At 43.3% G+C, this 16,550-nt stretch overlaps 1 protein-coding gene and 1 long non-coding RNA gene across 3 annotated transcripts in view; both read left to right on the top strand.

The window, feature by feature from the left end:
* The window catches only part of LOC107317605 (BEN domain-containing protein 5-like), an 801,512-nt gene that overhangs the window by 731,119 nt on the left and 53,843 nt on the right, over positions 1-16,550 (top strand). The window lies entirely within an intron of this gene.
* LOC116653734 overlaps positions 49-16,550 on the top strand; it is a 50,940-nt gene continuing 34,438 nt past the window's right edge. The window contains exons 1-2 of the long non-coding RNA XR_004308100.1: positions 49-9,533; positions 9,863-9,953. This is a non-coding gene — a long non-coding RNA (uncharacterized LOC116653734). The remainder of the gene's footprint in view (positions 9,534-9,862; positions 9,954-16,550) is intronic.

The raw sequence follows: 16,550 nt of genomic DNA, 5'->3' as shown, positions 1-16,550 counted from the left end.
ACCAACAACAACAACAAAAAATGAAACAGACTTAAAAAGCAAAAACAGATCTTTAGTCCCAGTTTATCCGTGCTTGGTTTATTTATGTGTCTGGAAACTTTGGAGATGTAGAGGACTGGCCACTTCAATGGAGACACTGAGAATTAGGTGGTATAGATAGGATTTATCATAGGGAACACCAGAGAAAAGAAACAGAACTAACTTAATGGACTTGCCTTATCATTCCATTTGTTTTTCTCCATCTCTTTTGGTCTTTCTTGCCCATGATTCTGGGGTGGTTGTTGTTGTTGCTTACGCAATGTCTGAAATTTGTGTTGCTGGCAAGATTTTTTTCAAGGATACAAAATATGTATGTGCTCCTACAAGTAGTGTTTCTAAGGAGATCCACCTTACATTGAAGTGGCTGATACAATTGGAGGCAGTCTTTGTCTTTAGGGCCCTTTTGACGGGCAACCAGAGTGTGTGTATGTTGTACATATTGACTCCACTGAGCTCAATTTTTTGGTTCCAGCCAAAACTGACAAGGAAACAGAGGTCCCAGAGGCATTATGTTTGGGCAAGATTTCTAAATATAGGTAGCTGAGCAAAAGTGAGACTCAACTAAGGCCTTTGCTGAGGGAAAGGCTGGATGGAGTTTAGATGTTATTATGCACCAGAAGGTCTTGTACTGAAAGACATGGTTTAGTGGGAAATACTGAAGATAGGTGGACAGCTGAACTGGATGATCCTAGAGGTCTTTTCCAACCTTAGTGTTTCTATGATTCTATTATGGGGGCAGGAGAGGATTTCACTTGGCACATAATACGTTTTACTGGAATAAAAACAAGAGTAGGGACAGGATGTAATTTGTTGTGTTGCAGGTGGGGCAATGAATTGCTATTTCAAAATAGACCCGGCCCTGTGCAGAGTCTGAATGACCCGACGACTCAGGCTCAAGGTCTTTGCATGGTGAGTGTACCTTCAGCAAGGTCAAGGCAGCACAGTCAGTGCAGATGAGCACTCAGGGCCCTCTCTGAAGAGGACTGCAGAGGCCCAGCAGCCTGCTGCCTCTTTGCACCTCACAGTACAGCCAGGTTGGGTGGAATAAAGTGGTTTCCCCATCCCCAGATCCCTGCCTGGGTCAGCACCAGCAGCACAGATCGTGTTGCCTGTAGCTCAAGTGCCCTCTTCTGGCATGAAATGTTTCATTCCTCAATGGCACACAACTGAACGGAAGGGAATGTTTTTTCTGATGGTTGCTAAAATCAAGAACAAAGCAGGTTTTCTATTCTTTTTTTTCCACCCTATATCCTGGCTTGCCTTGGCAGGGTATAGAGGTCAGTGAGAAGCCTTCCTGTTGTACCAGCCTGGCTGTGTCACAGCACATCTTGGTGGGACTGTGCTATAATGAGATCTTGTTTGCATCTCTGAGGTCATTAAAAATGCTTGTTTTCTCCTTTGTATGTTTTGTTTCATTTTGTTTTGTTTTCCTGCCTTGTCTATAGCTGGTATAAATCTGGAGATATGTTGATTTACACCAGATGAGAATTTGGAATCCTTCTCTTGCTTATGGTTTCTGCTCTCTGCTGTATATAAATCATATGTTGTCTATTCTTGACCTGTTGATGTCAATAGTTTTCACTGCGGATCCCTTTGGGATCCCATGTTGACCTGTATTGATTAGGAGGGAATGCTCCGTGATGAAATGTGAGGAGAGGAGAACGTGCAGCTACTGTCAGAGGAGTTCCCACACTGAGCACTCCGAGGGGAAGGGAAAGTTTGATACACTTGTTAATGTGAATTCAAGGTTAGCAGTAAACAGCACAGCAACTGCATCTGTCTGTGGAAGGATTTAAACTCACCCTTTAATAAGAAAAAGGAGTTTCCTGCTCTGCTTTATTGCATCAGTTAGTGTCATGGGCCTTTGCATGTGCTGTAAATTTTTCTCTATATTTAAGGAGCATTTCAAGCTATAATTGATTATAGCTGAATTTGTGTTATAAAGTAGGGAACAATAGGTTAAGGTATTTACACCATGAAACGAGTCTGAGCCCGATTCCTATTTAGATCCTTTATAGCAGAAGGGTAGTGGTTTTCTCCTCCCTCCCCTGGTAACAAGCATTGTCTCAGCTATTGAGTACAGTGCTGTATTAATAATTCTGTACTTACTGTAGGCTCTCTGAATGCAAATCGTTCGCACACAAGCTAGATTGGCATAAGCCAGTTTGAGAATCACATATACAACTTGCACTGCCCTCCACTGGGTTTGTGGGGAGTGAAAGGAGCTGGAATCAGGATTGCCAGGTTTTGCAAAGCGCCGAGCTGGAAACAGAAATTCAGCTTCTCCTTTCAAGGTGAAAAGGACAGAAGAGATTCTAGAGGTTTTGGTCTGCTTGAGGCTCTTCTTGCAGTGGTCCCTGCTTTATTACATGCACTTTAAAACTGCCATATGCTGACATTGTTTTTTTTGTGGTCACTTTGCTATTAGGTATTTAAATGAGATCTCAGGACTGAGGTTGAGGAAATGTGATTTCTAATGATGCAGTTTTATTTTAACTCCATGCCTGTGTTTCTCCCTGAGTCCTGGGTGCTTAAATAATGTTTGAACAGAGACAGTCTGTGGCTCTGCACAGCATCTGGCACAAAGAAATCATGTTCTTGGTCAGACCCTCGCACTGTTACCACACCGAACCCACCAGTGCATGGAGGTAAGGACACATATCAAGAAATGAGATATGAGACAACCTAAGGGTTCTCAAGCCAACACATGTTGGGATGTTTCAGCAGTTAATGTGAACAGACACAATTGGAAATAACAGTTTGTGCTCAAGAATTACCTTATGACTTTCTAAGGGATTATCCTTTGTATGATAGAAGGATAAAGTGAACATGCTTCTCTTCCGAGGTTTCATTTTAAAGCTACTACACAGCATGGGAAAAATATATACATGAATCTGTGTGTGCATTAGATACACATACATAAGAGAACTTTTTTCTTTCAGTATGTTCTCAAGATTCATGAAGCAAATGAATTATGACAGAGAGAAACTCTCAGGTCTCTTTGTGTCGGGGAGAACCAAACCACCACTGCAGGGAACAAAGGTGCCCCTCTATCAGTCCTCTGCAGACAGCCCTAGAACTGGAGCAGCCCAGAGTAATGGTGCAGAGAAGTTGGTACGATAACAAAGCAAAGCAAAGTATAACAGGATGACAGCGCAAGGCAGCAAAAATAGGTGGCTTTTGTATGACTATAATAGCACCACCTGCTTTCAGAATGTTAGTCATCCCGTAAATGTGTCCATTCCAGTGAATATCCTTGAGGGAGCTGACACAGAAATCCATAGAAACGAGGCACGAATCTGAGCAGAGACAGGGGAGAAGTGCAGAGACTCGCCAGGCTGAAAGCAGCGACTGGTGGGGGGAAAGCGAGCAGCCTGAAATGTGTGCTTGTGTGTGGGTGTGTATGGGGTAGCTGAGGAGAAGTACGTATGTTTCTCAGAGGGAAGAATTTGCTTCCTTCCCAACACACCTCAGCTCCTGCTGCTTTCTTTGATTTTCCTCTAGTGGGGCCAACGTAGGCACTCAGTGATGATAAACAACCTGGTATTGCAGGGTGACACGCACAGTGACACGGGAATATGGAGAGAAAGAAAAGAACCCAAAAGGACAGAGTTTGTGTGATATATTTACGTCCCATGTGTGCTGTGCAGTGCAGGAACCTTGGGAACCTCATCCCAGAAGTCCTGCTGCTGCATAGTGGGGAGAATGCCAAACCCCCCAGCCTTGCTAGCTGAAACAGCTCCCTGAGAAACACATCCTTTTCCTGATGAGCTGTGTTTGCAGCAATCCTGGTAGGAGGTTTAAATCTTGTTTGATCAGGGCATTTGGGGTCTTTCTGTTTGGTATGTATGTATGGTTTTGTCTTTCAGGATAGCTGTGTTCATCTGTGAGTTCAGTCGCTGAGTCTGCCTGGCTTTGGGCAAGTCACGTAGTCTTCTTCTTGCATCTCACGATTAGCAGGCTTTCAACTTTGTGATCATAACAGGTTTGGTTTTTGTTGTTGTTGTTTTTCTAACATTGCATTTGTGTGTGCAACTTCCTGAATTTTGCCTAAGCAAACTGAGAGCAGAAGTGATGTTGTGCTGACACGCACAGTGCACCAGCAGGGCCGTACCTTCAGCTCCATTGCACATGGTGCTGCTAACAGAATAGCACGCTGTCGTTCTTTGCTGGACCAATGTAAGGAAGGAAAAAAGGTACATTTTGCCAGAGGGATTCCTGACCACTTACTCATTATGAGGAATCTGAATTCTGTTTGTGACTCTGTGAAGAGCTCGCAGACTTGGTGCTTTGCTCTGCCTGTCCTTTCCTCCGGCAGCCTTCTTGAATGAAAACACAGGACAGGAGGAGGAATGACGTTGTCTAGACAATGACACAGGGCTAGGACACAGTCTGGTGAGATAAAAGGAGAAGGGAACAGGCACACAGAGCAAAGTGATTTGCCTAAATCTGCACAACCAGATCTCCTGACTCCTTCACTCTCCCTCCTGTGGCTTCTCTTTAGGAGATGAAGTTGATTGATTGAAATTGCCCTTTTTACTGATTACCATTTTAATAATCTGCCCAGTAATGTCAGAAATCCTGCATGAGAGATGTTGGTGGTTTTTTTTTGGTGCAATCTGTTTGTCACTTGCATTTCTTTCAGGTAGGAATCAAAATCAGACCAGTTGTGTTCTCTTTATATTTGAGTTATCCAGGCATAGCACGGTGCTACTGCTGCAGCTGCATTCTCACATGACAGGGGAATATTCTTATTACAAGGAAGTGAAAATTAAAAACAAAAACACCTCCCCTCCCAAAATAAATCTACCTGCAAAAAGAAACCATGAACTCTTGGGTCTTGGGAAAATCTCTTTGTGTATCCATGTACGCTTCATCTCCTTGGCAATGGCCATTTTGTGTAACATCCCTGCTTTTTCAGTGTGGGATGGACGCTACTGTTGTCTTCTTCTTTGCCAATTCTATTTCCTCACAAACCCCTTTGCCTGTTTTCAGTCACTTCTTATGCCTTTTTTGACCACAGAATCTCTAAGGAGAAGATGGCCCTTAGTGCTGACAGGGAGTCTTTGTCTTGGAGTCTTCCCTGACCACCCTGCTCCTTCAGGTTTTAAATAGGTGAATAATAACCCAGCTCCATGCCCTGGGGTTCTGATTCTTGATGGGTTTTCCCACATGCTGTCAGGCTGCAAATAAATAATACTTGCGAGAAAAAGAGACTGAAGTCATCTTGGCTTCTTCCACTGAGAGCCAAATGGTGCAGCGGCCGCAATGCAAGAAGAAAGGATATTCCTGCTCCCCACTCATTTGGCTGACAGCGTAATCACTCGAAGTAATAAATCTTCACTAGCAACTAATGGAAATGCAAGTGGAATGAGAGTGCTATCAGAGGAGAAGCTGTGAGGGAGCTTCTGCCATTGTGGAAGAGAAAAAGGGCCACAAGCTCTCCTTGCTGCTGGGTCCAAAATGGATTCCAGTGACCACATCCATCTCACAGCTCAGCCCTGGCCCTCCCCCCACTCCTTACCTGTGGCCTCTGTGCCCACAGCTGTGGGGCTGAGGAGCAGGGGTTGTGTGCTGGCCCTGTAGTGGCCTTAATACGCACCTGAGCAGCATGACGTGGGGCCAGCAATAAATGGCAGAGATCTGGAGCAGCAAGCTGCCTGCTGTGCTCGCTCCTTAACCCTTTGGGAGCAAGCACTTCCCACAGCTTCATGAGCAAACAAGGACAAAAAAAGCAAGCATGGAGCTGAAACATTTTATTTCCCCTACCGGGCCTGCCAATTAACCCTGTCAGGAGTTAGAAAACCACACTGGGCGCATCAACAGAAAATGAGCTGAGGAGGGAGAGTGTTTGAGGGAAGGCAGTGCAGAGACCTAATCAGCTCCCTATCTCTTGGAAGAGCTGAGCCGTAGCACAGGGACAGCAGGAGTGAGTTTGCAAACACCGTGCTTCAGAAACCGCTGCAGGGTAAAACAGCCTGAGAAGGCCAAATCCTGATGGGGGTCTGTCTCTAAGCTGTCTGGCTGCTCTGTGTCTGTCCCTTTGCAAATGTCACCACCAGCATCTGGTTGCTGTATTGTCTGTGATGACTTCGTGATGGGCTTGAGGCTTTAAAGAAGGCTGGAGGGGAGAAGGAGGCAGCCAAGACCTCTGCTTGGAGCATAAGTCTTATGAGAAGTGGCTGAGGGAACTGGGATTGTTCAGTCTGGAGAAGGGGAGGCTCAGAGAAGACCTTATCTCTCTCTAAAAGGCCCTGAAAGGAGGTCGTGGTGAGGTGGGTGTTCACCTTTCCTGCTAGGTAACTGTGATAGGATAAGAGGTAATTGCCTCAAGTTGCACAAGGGGAGGTTCAAGTTGGATATTAGGAAAAATCTCTTTGCCAAGAGTGGTCAGACATTGGCACAGACTGCTCAGTGAGGTGGTGGAATCACTGTCCCTGGAAGTGTTCAAGAATCATGGATATATGGTACTTAGGGATGTGGTTTAGTGGGCAATATCAGTGGCAGGTAGATGGCTGGACTGAATCATCTTAGAGGTCTTTTCCAACCTGAATGGTTCTGTGATTCTGTCTGGGGGTCTGCCTGCCCAGGACTTATCCTGTTGGCATTGGCACTTGGTTCTGCTTATGTTTTCTGTGGCATTACATGAGCTGTTTGCCTCTTCCTTTGCTCCAGATAGTGGAAAGTTTGAGTTGGGCTGAAAATAGGAGCAACTGGGTGAGTTGGGTGAAGCATGGTACACACAGGATGTATTTTGAGTGTCTCCCTTTAAAGATTATGAAGAGGCAGTGAACAGAGCAGAGCCTTGTGCTCAGTCTCATCCAGATGGTGGTTTGGTCTGTTTGCTTTGAGGATGGTGGAGAACTGACCAGACATCAATTTGGCACCTTGGGTACAGCCTTCTCCTCCCTGGCCTCCCAATGCACTATTCACACGTCCCTGGACCCTAACCCTCTTCCTGCTCACTGCTTTTCTGGTTCCTCTCGGATACTTGTGGGCTGTAAGGGCTGACAGTGCTTTCTCTGCCTTAGCAGAAAAATAATAGCATAGAGGAATAGTACAGATAGGGGGAAAAAAGGCCTGTTTTGAAGTTGAGCTGTACAGAGTTAATATTCTGACTCTCAGGCCATGAAATCAATCTTCCAGGTGAATTTGTGATCTTTCAAATTCATTTTGGGCATGATGCACATCTCAAATGGAACTGGCTGCAGATTTTGACGTCAGTAAGTGCTTTCTTCCCTTCAAAAGAGCACAGCCTGGATTTCATCTTGTTTTTACACCTTCACTTCTCCTTGTAAGGCTCATTGTCACCACCAGGTCTGGTGTCATCCAACTGCGGCAGTGAGACCAACACTCTGTGCTGCAGAAAATCCCAGAGCACAACACTCAGCAGCTGCCAAAGCTTTCTGCTGGCACCTGCTCAAGGCAAGAGAGAGAGAAATATCACTTTGTCTGCCTCCCTTCATTGCTGCCCACCAGGAAACCAATATAGACAGCACTTTGCTCGTTTGCTTGAGAGACGTGCAGGTTAGATGAGCAAGGCAGACACCTTCAGCCTTTTTAGCCTTTTGTATAATGCATGTTCCCTTTGTCCCATTCCACTTTTACTTGTAGCATTCCTGCTGCCCCATCTTACCGCTCTCTAAGAAGCCGACAGGGATTAGCATTTTGCTGTGCTTTTCTCCTGTGTTTTCCCACCTGCCTTTAAATTGTGTGAGTCTAATTGTTTTGGGCACTAAAGCTGATGATGGTTGCCTTTGGGCAAGCAACGAAGGGATACTTTTAGCAAGGCAGTTTTGAGGAAGATCAGGTGTTTCTGATGGTTGTTGGGACAAGTTTCCTCTCATCTCCCTCCTCCCCCTGCCTTGATTCCCTTCTGACTCATGGGCAGCTGCTGACACCCTGTCTCTCTGTGTAAATTGGGTTGATAATAAATATATTAAATCCCTTCCTCATGGAAGAAACCCTGCAAGTCAAGAAGGTCAGCTTCTTGTCAACTGTCTTCTTTTTCACCTGCTGGCTCTCTTGTCTCATTCTGTCATTGCTTGCCCCATGTTCTCCCTTGATCCACGTGCATGTTTCCAAGATCTGTTTCTGAGATTTCCAAGATCTGTTCTCTTAAACGCTGCTGAGCTCGTACTATTCTTTATATATGACATCAAGGAGTTACACAGGTGATCAGTGCATACAGGGAACCCTGTGTGCTGAGCAGGGCCTCCACATGAGATCAGGGCTCGCCTGGTCTGGTCCCTCTAGGGCAATGCTGAGCACTTTGACAGAACTTCTGCTTGACTGAAAACTTACAAAACTGAATGGGAGAGGTGTAGCTTCATCACCCCAAAATAGCTTTAATATGCATAGATATTGTATGAAGAAATATTTTGTTATACATAAATTGAGTTATATTAGGTAAAAGATGCTTTCCTCCCAGGAAAAGTGGTAGAGATGGTATTGAAATAGGGGAAAAGCATACTCATCCTCTGCAGAGAATGTAGCTGCACTGAGCAGCTGGTGTGCAGCAGAAAACCAAACAAGGCAACAAACCAACCCAAGCTTGTTTTCATGTCCCGCTAGCACAAGATGAACAAAAACATAATATAAGGAATTGTGATTCAATAGATGAGAGTGAACGAGTTAAAACAAAAATAACAAAAATCTTCCTGGTGCTATTTGTAGCACAGACCGTAATAGATGGAGGTTATTTCTATTTCCAAATCAGTGTTCTTTAGAGACAGCCGGGTTTATAAGGAGAGGCTGGAATTTTTAAAAACACATTTTCTATGCGTCGGAACAGTTCATGTGAGGCTCAAGACTTGACTTGTCTGACCTCAGGCAAGGCTATGCACTTTGATAAAGCTTTTAGTGACGATCGAGTTTGACTGAATAGTACTAAAACTGAAGCAAACTGGGAAACATAGGGCAGAGAACAGTGAAGCATCCACCCAATTTTTGCAATCAGGTCATCAAGGACTTCCTGTTCCAGAGGCAGCATCAGGTCATCATTTTTAATAGCCACTGATCTCTTCGTTGTTCCCAATTCAATATCTAAATGTTACTTACAGCAGTGACTCAAAGATTAGGAATCTGCAAAGAACACAAAAATGCAAGAAGATACAATAGCTTGAAAGGAAATAAGAAGATACTTTTTCTAAGCTTGTTCTATAAAAGAGGTAAGAAATTAATTTACAAGCAGCGAACAAAGCACTTTTTCTTGGGCAGTCAAGACTTGACCTTCGATGGAATCTGAACACAAGAGGGTTCCTCCAGTCCTTCCTCCAGTCCCACTCTGGTAATGTAGCACAGCCCCACTCTACTGGAGATGAATGGAGCTGATGCAGGTACTGTGATCTCTCTGATGTTATGGCACAGGGCAAATGGCCCCAGTGCTTGGCTAAGCTTTGTAGGGGTGTTTTACAGGTGCTGTGTGCTTTGCAGCAGAGGAATGCACATCCCCTTGTGACTAAACATGTGACACCAGGTCAGGAAAACAATGAGTGAGTTGCAAAAGGCCAAGTATGATGTTTTTTGAATTTATGTTTGGAAATGACTGGGATCCATTTCAGAGAGGGTGGTGTATAAAACTGGGGACTGTAAACTTGCACGTGTTACCCAAGGCATAGTGAATCAAGTTAGGATTTTAAGATATGTTGGTTAATTAATGGTAAAGTACAATGTGTAACATTCATCCTTTGACTTTTTTATCAGGTGTGGGCCACCTTGTTGCTTTGTGATTAGAGTTGTGTTAGCAAAAATACCTTTCTCTGCTCCTTTGGGCAGGCTGGGAGGCATGCTTATGTGCAATTCCTCTTAATTGCTTTCTCAGGTTTGACCGGCTGAAGAGTAGAAATCTCAGAGAGTGGAAGGAGGGATTTTGTACTGTCCTGCAGATTCTGTGGTCTGGAAGTCAGCTTAGGGTAAGGAATGTAATACCTTCTTTGCTGTTACACCAAAGGGAATGAGGTTCATAGAAAGGTTCAAAATGGAGTTCAGCTACTCTATCATAACACTGGTAAGCATTTAACTTAGTGTTATATTTTTCAAACACACAGCTGGTGGTTGAAAGCCTGCCCAGCGAAGGGCAGGTAAGGGGTTCTCACAATGCAAATTGTTTTCTGGCCTGATGCAACATGCATTGATCAAAGTCAGGTGCAAGTCAGAATTACTACAAAACTGAGCACTGAAAAAGCAAGACTTGTGTATATTAGATCCCAAATCTATACTGACTAACCTTCTTTTCATTGTCCTTGAAAGTTGTATAAGCTCAGGGAAGAAAATGGGAGTGGCACTGAATTCCTCTTTTTGTCCATTTCATGATTGCTTGCTCTGAACGGAGAGGAAAAAAACTTTCGTTTCCTTGACTACAGCACTTGTGATGTCATTTGTGTTATATTTTTTTATTCCCACCCCCCTTTTAGGATCCTTTCTGATTTTGCTCTCGTATGCTCTCCTTTTAAAGCCTGCATTTGTCCTATATGTCTTCCTACTGCCCACTTCTCTATTACGATATGTATCACTTTGTTGTAACTAGGTCAGTCACTTTCTCACAACCAGCGTAGTATATTTGTCAAAGCATTGGTACAGTCTGCTTTTAATGTCCAAATTGAACAATAGACTACCAAAGGGTTATCTTTTATTGCTTCTCTTGAAGATGGAGGGCAGTCTAGCAAGTTTTAGTTATATAATAAGTTTATTCTGCTTCATTTATAGGCTTGATATCTCTAGCCTGTGCTATGCTGCTGTGTCAGTTGTCTGTGCTGGAGTGGGTGGTGTTAGAACCTGCGTGATAGTTCTGCAAAATTATTCCCTCCCTGCCTCATCTGCAAACACTTTAAGATCTGATTGCGTGGAAGGAGCTTCTTTTGTACATGTTTGAGTGGGCAGAATTGGAAATAATCTGGAGATAATAGACAAATTTCCCCCCAGATTCTTCTCTCAGAGGTTTGGTTTTCATTTTGGAGCTTGTGCTTTTGTTTTTCCTCTGCCTTATGCAAAGGTTACTGCATTCACCTATATCAAGGTCCTGCTTATGCTCAGGCTTGGCAGAATATTACCACTACAGGTTTTCTTGCCAGCTAATGACTTTGCTGTAATAGCAGATGCATTTACATTTTGATGCTCTTTTCTATTTACCTTTAAGCAACCTGGATGTTGTTCCTTTTTACTGTTCAGCTTGATCCCATTCTTAGCTTAACAATAGGTTAGGTTCGTGTGCCACATGGCCTATCTCAGAAAAGGCTTCTCTCCTCTTACTGTAGCCATTTTAGTTTCCCCTTGCAGAAGCCCAAGGCAATTCCCATTTTGTTCTGAGATCTCACAAATAAATTGTGTTGCCTTTGCATTTGTCAACATTAAGGGTTATTTGCCATACCTTTTCCAAATTACCTAGCAAAGCGAAGGGCTCTGTAGAATTTCTTTGCTTGCTTTTTTGCCTTTCGCCTCCGTGTCCAGTTTTGTTTTGTCAGCAGGCTTAACCAGTTTTCAGTCAGGTTCTCTAAGCCATTTATATAAATTAGGCTTAGCAGGGGTTCCAAGCATCGTGTGGCGATGAACATTACTTTGCATTTGTTGACTTTAATTTTCTTTTGCCGTATGTTGACCCAGTTCTAGAGTAGATCTAAATCGTTGGATATTTCTTGGCTGTTTTTCTCATGTCCATTATATGGCCCCACTGGCAACTGCAGGAACTCTGAAAACGACATCGCTTGAAGTCATTTACACAACCTAAAACTAGAGCAGGAAGGGGCATATTCACTGACCTAATTCAGCAGGTCTCATCATTTAGGTCTCTTAATTAACGATGGCTCTCTTTTGCTGTTCTGTTGCCTCGTCGCTATCTGTTCTCATTTGCTACACTAACTCCTTGCAAAATTTCTGCTGAATGTGCAGCTTTCCATGGAGGATGTAGCCAAGCTGCCTAAATAAGCCACAATAAATTGTATCGCGTATCCCTTACTCTTTGATTTACTCTCCTCTCCTTCCAAGCCAAGGAATCTTTTAAAATCTTTCATCATCACTTATCAACTTCAAAAAATAAAAGCACTTGGATAGAGGTCAGAAGGATGTACTTGTCTTCACACCACAAGAAGGAGTTATAGAAGCAAGAAGTACTTTCCATTTTGTTCTCTAGGATTCCATGTGCTGATCCATGTTTTAGGGGATGGTGTTCTTTATGGTATCAGCCAGTGACCCCCATAGTCACTGTGCCTTCAGGAAGTCTCTTGAGACCAGAGGAGTCTGTAGCCCTCCTTTTACCTTAGCTGGTCACTGAACAGGTTCAAGAGGCTGCAGGTGGTTTGGCAAGGACTGGCCTCTGCCTTTCTCTTCCCTGTCCAGACAGAGAAATGTGATCATTAGAATGATTTCTCCTAGGGCCTATTTACCCTGATGTTTACAGATATGTTCTTTGGTGCCTATGACTGCCCCAAGGCTGCATCCAGCAAAGCTCCCAAGAGAGAGTACATCGTAGACATGCCCTCTGGTCTGTTGTAAATTTGAGTGACTTGATCATGTCTCAGTTTTTTTGGTTTTACATCTTGTCCAGGGCTCTTAATGTTTCAACTTAATAAGAATGGACTGTTCCCATGCTCTCAGCTTCAAGGCCTTCCCTCGCTAGAAGTTTGCAGAAGCTGCATTTATTTTCTTCTGGGTTTAGGAGGGAGAAAGCCCTCTTGGAGCATTCCCTGGGATCATGTATTTCTATGTAATGTCTATATGAGATCACTGATTGGACCAGTAAGTACAGCATGCTGAAATTAGTCTTGCGTGACATTTTCAGAAATGCATACAGATAAAGCATAATGCTTACATCCCACCTCCCCATTCCAGCTGTTGAGTGGGCACGAGTCTGGAGTAAGTGAGACTTCTGCTTTTTGAGACTCCACTTTGTAGCCTGTGAATGCCAGGACACTCAGCTATTGCATGCCACCCTGCCATATCTTCATTAAGGATTTGTAATCTGCACCCAATTCAAGTAAAACAAAGCAATAGGGCTGCAGCACTGGTTTTGCAAGAATTCTACCTTTACTCTTCCAGAAATAGTTCATGTACATTCAGTGCCCTCTCCAAGACTCCCCCATACAGTAAAGACAAACTGCTTGCCCTCATCCCATGCCTCCTGAAACAGGGCTTCCAGTGAGGCAATCAGCTTGTTTCATTTCACTAAGGAAAGGATGGCCAGGGCTGTATTTCAGTACATCAGGAGCCCCTTGAAAAGGTGAGGCCCTTTCTGATAGTTCTGTAATGGAAGAGAAGCCTAAAGAGAAGAAATGTGACCATTTCAGGGGCACGAAGTCATTGCATTTCTGCTGTTACATTCCGGGAACAAAAATAGCAGGGACAGGTCCCAGCTGCTGGCCACAGTGTGTTTGAAAAGGTTATCAAGACATTATAGCATGTAAACAGCGGAGCTATTAGCTCTGAGCTGTGAAAAGTTTCTAACCTTCACCGCAAAAACCTTAAATTATTTTTGAAGTGTTAATGAAAGTCAGCTCTCCAAAGATGGATTCAGAGCATGGAATTGCATTAGACAAATGGCAGTAATGTTTTAATAGTTATTGCTTTGAAAACCCCCCTCGGAGAGGATCCAGGGAAGCTGAAGACCAGGCACTTTCATGAGCCTCTTTTTCAGGGGGTAAACAAAGTGTGTTATATATCGAGCTGTTTGTGGAAACACAGACATTGTGGGTTTGTTTAGCATGTGTTTGGAACCCTGTTCTTATTTCCAAACTCCTGTAAGCATTCATGTGGATGAAGGGAGCCTGGTGCAGGCATTGGTACTGTGGTGTGATGGGTGCCCACAGATGGGTGCCTCCCTGGGTTAGCCAACCCTCATCTATTTCAGCAAGGTTGAAGCATCTTTCTGTATCTTTATATTCTCTGTGTATGCCTCTCCAAAGATATGAAAGACATGCTAGTGGCTGATATTGATCTATGCATACGTGTGTCTTTTGTACATTTTTTTTTCAGTAATTCAATTACTTAATTGCTAATTAACTCTAATAGACACTCAGAGAGAAAGGCTGCAGAGGGTTCACTCTTCCTCCTGAAGTGCCTGTCTTAGATGACCCCTTTCCAATGGATGTGCATCCAGATTTTACGCTGCTGCACCACCCCCATCCTACCTGTAGCAATATGAAATGCTGTGTCCACATCACAAGCATTCATCTGGCAGTGCTTAGGCTGCGAGTGATGAAGCTTTACAGATCAAAGTGTCTTCACCTGTTACAGTGGTTTTTTTCCCACCCTCGGTCATAACTTGGCTGCATCCACATCTTGCTGAGCCTTTGAGGAACTTTCATAAATATTACATTTGGGATACCTTCTTACAGCTGGTACATAATTCTCTGCAAGGTGGAGCCAGGAAAGATAGAGTTTTGCTCTACTGTGCCCTGGAGCTCATGTTTCATGATAGAAGATCAAGAAAAGGGCTGTAAATACAGCTGCATGCAGACTGTAGCTGTATTTAAACACAAGATTCTGTATGAGCAGAGATGGGTTTCAGCCAAGTTCCCTGTACTGAGCATTCTTATTGCATCCTTTGGGGTCCCTCTCTGAGACCCATTTGGTACTTTTGCTTCATTTACACATTTTCGCAGGTAGAGCCAATTTTGTATGAAAGACTTGTCTTCCTTTCACTCTCTTCTTGTGGTCAGGGCAGATATTCCCCTTTCTTCCCCTTTTTGCTACAAGGGGGAAAAAACCAACCCTTTCTTTCATAAGCTCCATAAATATTTCATGCATAATAACGTTTTAGGCTTTTATTACTCTGTTGAGACAAAGCAGGCTCTGATGAATTTCAATTCAGCACAGAATCGACCATGCTACAGTGTCTAGTCATACAGAGAAGAAAACCTCCCTCCAATTCTGGAACAGGTTGAAAGACTAGCAACTGTGATTATAATACCAGAGTCAATAAAGCTTAAAGCTCTGTCTGGCTTCCCCACTAAGGAAGGTGAAACAAAACCTTACCTCACCCCTCAAATCAATTTTAAAGCCATTGCATGGCGAATGACATTCATTGGCATTTTCACTGCATACAACGTGGACTCATTTTTGTGCTGACTGTGTTCAGTCAAAGGGGTCCTGGCAATCAGGGCAGGTTTTGTAAATGAATCACTTTCTGGCACTGCTTCTTCTCCTAATCCTCGCTTCAGTGTTTTCAAACTTTGTACATTTATGTTTTCCTCTTCTGTTTGTTTGTTTGTTTGTTTAATTCTCTCTCCTTTTTCCCTGGGGAAGTACATGCGAGGGAAGTTCGAAGTACAAGGAAGGGCATGTACTGCTGAAGCTGGAATGCAGCATTGCCAGATGTATATAGGGATCTTTTAAAACGGAGTGCACATCCAGTCTATGCAAAACCCTCCCTATATTATTCTTCTTGGAATTTGAACTTATCATCCCTCGAAATAAAGTGGCATGGAAAACCTTTGTAAAAATCTGGCAGCCAGCAGCAGAAGCTTTGAGTTTGAATTGCCTAGAAAGACTCCTACATCTACTTGGAGCATCACATAAGCTTCCAAACAGTAAGACTGGGGGAAAATTCAATGGAGGCTTTACATTTTTTGTATAGCAGCTGAATAGAAGCAGTTCATTTAGGACCCTTCATGTCCCTGCTTTGAACATTGTTCTTGTGAAATGGTTTGCATGGGCTGAGTTTTCCTCCTCACCAATAGTTAAGTGAAGAATTTCCTACCCCTTGGCCCTCATATATGAGCTGACATATTCTTCTGCAAATGTCATAGCGCTCTTCTGAGGTGGGAGATGGTACTTATTACTGTACTTAAATTAGGTGAACTGAAGCAAAAGATAGCAAAGGTATTTGGAAGCATTTAAAATGCAGAAAATTTTCTTCAGATACAGAGGCTCTGAGACTTCCCTCTGTTGCAGGAAGTTGCATTACATGGGGAAAGTGCTTGATTCAGAGCTTCATACAAACACCTTGTCAGTTCAGATTGAGATTAGAGTGTTCCAGCTGATGAAAATTTGGCTCCGCCTCTTCTTCCAGTGCGTTATTTTGTGGTTCCTGTTTGGAGCGGGGGGGAGGCAGAGAAAGAGATTTTTAAAAAATTAAATTAAAAGTATAATAAATTACAGAGAAGTTGCCTGAGGGGTTTAAATATCCTAGTCTTGGCAAAATAGCTTCATTTTCTGTATAATTCTTTCTTTACATGTTTTGTGAGGGGGGTAAAATCTGTTCCTCTGGGAAAATTTTCCACCCCACTTGTATCCAAACCTCTTGACTATATTGACATTCATGTCTTCAATTCAAGCCCAAATTACAGTGGCATAAGCCTCCATTTAGTGGTGGTGCAGTTAAAAAGGCTTTGGGATTTGGTTTAGCTTTGCTGAAGCATATCAAGACAGTATTCAAACCTTCTCTCAACCAATTTGTTCTGGAGCTTCTAAGAAGAACGTGCATTCTTAAGGGATGTTTCTTGCTGTCTTTTTACTCATTTCAAAATTCTCTCTTTCTTGATTATATTTTATGGCTTCCTTTCCTTTTCCTTTTTTTT

Source organism: Coturnix japonica, chromosome 8, assembly GCF_001577835.2.
Source record: "Coturnix japonica isolate 7356 chromosome 8, Coturnix japonica 2.1, whole genome shotgun sequence".
Lineage (NCBI taxonomy): Eukaryota > Metazoa > Chordata > Aves > Galliformes > Phasianidae > Coturnix > Coturnix japonica.
Note: the sequence above shows the minus strand (reverse complement) of the source record. Positions and strands in the feature narration are given on the sequence as shown.